The sequence below is a fragment of the Mustela erminea genome, chromosome 5, assembly GCF_009829155.1.
Source record: "Mustela erminea isolate mMusErm1 chromosome 5, mMusErm1.Pri, whole genome shotgun sequence".
Lineage (NCBI taxonomy): Eukaryota > Metazoa > Chordata > Mammalia > Carnivora > Mustelidae > Mustela > Mustela erminea.
The window spans coordinates 20,494,575-20,498,549 of record NC_045618.1 but is presented as its reverse complement, the minus strand read 5'-3'; the positions used below and the strand labels follow the sequence as shown (position 1 = coordinate 20,498,549).

At 41.0% G+C, this 3,975-nt stretch overlaps 1 pseudogene; it reads left to right on the top strand.

Annotated features, from left to right (window-relative positions):
- Positions 1-2,865: 2,865 nt before the first annotated feature.
- Positions 2,866-3,420, top strand: LOC116590457 (annotated as a pseudogene).
- The last annotated feature ends 555 nt before the right edge of the window (positions 3,421-3,975 follow it).

Sequence of the window (3,975 nt, the reverse complement as noted above, 5' to 3'; positions counted from 1 at the left end):
TGACAGATATTTTTGCACTTGAAATTACATCTCAGGAGTTGTGAAACAGGAAATTTAAAAGCACCAAGTCCAGGAGATTGTGACATTTTAATGCTTATCCATCTTTAAATCTGTGGAGGTTCAGAGACATTCAGGGAATACAGATTTTTTTTTTTTTAATTGGAGGGTGGATTGAAGAATTACCCTTACTTACATCTAAACATATTGTATGAGTGCCGGAGATGATCTGGGAGAAGCAAAGTGAGTATCTATATTCTCTTCTACTTGTGGGGGAGAGAGTGACTTTTTATATGCAGCATGGTAGCAATTTTTCCCCCAGTAATTATTAAGAGTTTTCTTGCAGATCTTTTATTTTCTCCAGGGAACATTCCCCTGATGTACGATACATCACCCATGGGGACTCTGGTGTCAGTGAAACCACAGCACCAGGATGATGAGTTGGAGCTACAGACACCTGAACAACAGGCCCCTTACAGAGATATTGCAGCAATCCCCCTCCAGGACAGGGCCTCAAATAATGTATTATTTGTGAGATAGGATCACCCAAGGACTAGTATGCTCAGGCTCTAACTCAGACTCCAAGATGCAGCTTCAGTTTCTTTATGGGGTCTACATTGTCATAATTTGGCATTTTGTAATCCTTGGGAGTCAGAGATCTTGTTACAGTATATCTGGCTTCAGATCCATCCTGGGTGACTACGCTACCCCCATAAATTTGGTAGACATAAAGTCTGTGCATCACAGAAACATTGCACTGGTTGGCTCAAGAATTTGGAAGGTTCATTTACTCCAACTTAGATGTTTTCCTGGGTTAAGGAAAACCAATTATGTGTTTATTCTGTGGAAGCTTAAGGGCTCATAAAACTAGGGGAAAACAGACTTCTGATTTAAGATGGTGGATTTTACACATGGATTGTTCTTTTTTCTTCCAAATCCCAATAAAGAGATACAAAATGCAATAATCTCCCAAAACAGGAAGGGGGGGTTAAAGAAGGGGTTATAGGTAAACAAGACATTAAAATGGATACAGGGAGATAGAGAGCAGAGGGCACAGATAACCAATAGGACAGAGCCAAGTATGAGTGCACAGCGACATGGTGGTAGGCTCATAGCAGTGGCTAACGCTCCCAACAGAATATGGAGAGGCTGTATGATCACAGCTGAAAGTGAAAAAAGAAATCAAAGAGGATGTTTAATGAAAGGTTTCTTAACAAAACAGTTGTGTCAATCAGTCCCTTCCCCAGGCCCCTCCCCATTTCACAGGGAGACACTGATAATCAGATGTTTATCCCTAGGCAAACTGACAAACTAACCAAGCAGAAGGCTCTTCCTAAAGACATTTGGCCAAGGAGATCCATGGTGCTTAACGTAGGTATTGATGCTTCCTATTCTAATATCCAGAGATGGTCCCAAGAGCACCAAAATGCTATTTGTGAACCCTGAAGCAAAGTCTACTGATTTGCAAGGCCCTCTCCACATAGGTTGCCTCTACTCAGGCCTTTCCTTAACTCAAGAGTATGGCCTGTTAACAGACACATGAAAAAATTCTCCACATCCCTTGGTATCAGGGAACTACAAATCAAAATCACAATGAGATACTACCTTATATCAGTCAAAATGGCTAAAATTAACAAGACAGGAAACAACAAATGTTGACAAGGATGTGTAGAAAGGGGAGCCCTCTGACACTGTTGATGAGAATGAGAATGCAAGCTGGTGCAGCCACTCTGGAAAACAGTATGGAGATTCCTCAAGACGTGAAAAATAGAGCTACCCTATGACGCAGCAATTGCATTACTAAGTATTTATCCAAAAGACACAAATGTAATGACCCCAAGGGGCACCTGCAACCCAATGTTCATAGCAGTAATGTCCACAGTAGCCAAAGTGTGGAAAGGGCTGGGATGCCCATCGACAGATGAATGGATGAAGAAGACATGGTATATCCTATGGTATATACGGTGTATATTATATACATATGGTGGAATATTAGTCATCTGAAAGGATGAATATTTACCATTTACATCAACGTGGTTGGAACTGGAGGGTATTATACTGAGGGAAATAAGTCAATTAGAGAAAGACAATTATCACGGTTTCACTTATATGTGGAATATAAGAAACAGGGCAGAGGACCATAGGAGAAGGGAGGGAAAACAGAATGTCCTTCATCCTAAAATATGAACAGAAGACCAAGGATAACTAGGCCCATGGGAAAGCTGGCCATTTGAAAGAAAAAGACCAAGAAGACTGAAAAGAATATCTGGCTCCCTAGAAAAAAATGACAACCCAGGAAGCAGAGACACCTTGACAAATCTAGTTAGTATCCTCAGAGAAATTTAGAGGTGATTTTTCCATCCACATAATCAGACGCTGGGGGGCAGTGGGATAGTGGTAAATGTTAATAGACCAGAGAAATGTGGAACCTACAATAGCTCTGGGAAAATCCAGAAACTGAAGAGGGTTCAGGAGTTGTAAGCATTAAGTTAACTCTCAATGAAGGGATTGAGAGAGGTTCAAATGAGCAAGAATGGTTGAAAATCTATACAAGAAGTAGACAGACTTCCCAGGATCCCCTCCCTCACCCTGTTACCATCATCAAATTACCAGCACCCTCCCTTCTCAGCAGGTCAGAGCCTACTACTATGAGAAGCTAAATCATGGAAACTCTAGACTCAGGAACACCAGCCACCAAGAAGGTAAAGATCCCAAAACTAAAAAGGAGAGGTTAGGACAGAGTCTACATACCAAAGGCTGAGACTTCTCAGTTCCCTTACTTGCCTCTGCTCCAAAAACAATGGTAACCTAGATACAAAAAATGCAGGAAGAGCTCTTCATCTCAGTGGCCTGGGGTGACCTCTGAAAATGGTTCGCTATTTGCTTGACCCAGAAAACCCTACAAAATCATGCAAATAAAGAGGTTCAAATGTTTGTGTTCACTTTAAGAACACATGTGAAACTGCCCAGGCATAAAGGGTATGCATATCTGAAAAGCCACCAAGTATCTGAAAGACGTCACTTTGCAGAAACAGTGTGTGCCATTCCATCACTACAATGGTGGAGATGGTAGGTGTGTCCAAGCCAAACAGTGGGCTGGACACAGGGTCGGTGGCCCAAAAAGAGTGCTGAATTTTTTACTGCACATGCTTAAAAATGCAGAGAGTAATGCTGAACTTAAGGATTTAGATGTCGATTCTCTGGTCATTGAGCACATTCAGGTGAAGAAAGCCCCCAAGATGCGGTGTAGAATTTACAGGGCTCATGGTCAGATTAACCCATACATGAGCTCCCCCTGCCATACTGAGATGATCCTTACTGAAAAAAGAGCAGATTGTTCCTATACCAGAAGAGGAGGTTGTACAGAAGAAAAAGATATCCCAGAAGAAACTGAAGAAATGAAAACTTATGGCCTGGGAGTAAATTCTGCACAGAATAAATGTAAATAAAAATGTTTTAAAAAATTCAGGAGAATGACAGATTTTTTTTTCCCCCTTGGGGGACTCAGAGCAGGAAAGAGATAAGATCTCCAGATATTGACCCCTGGGGCTTCCCCAATAAAATAGCTCAACCAGGTCACCCACTGTGAATCCAGTATTTGGCAAGCCCAGTAGGTCAGATTCTTAGGGCCTCCCTCACTGTGCAAAATATTATTGCAAGCAAGCAAGGATTACTCAACGCCGTGAGGAAAGCCTATAGCAGGAAAGAAGACAAGCAGAAACAGAAAGAAAAATGAAACCTGAAAAAGAAAAAAATGCAACAAGCAGAAGAAAACTTAAAAAATAACTGAAATTCAGAAATAAATTTATTCCATCAAGCAAGATTACTCTATGTCTATTTCGGCTGATGATTGTGTAATAGGAACATGATTTGTCCACCCTCTTGAAGCAATTGAAAATATGAAAAAAAAAATGAAACTGACCTTCAGACATTAAACATCAGACAACATTGAGAATGATAACTGAGAGAGGGGAAACA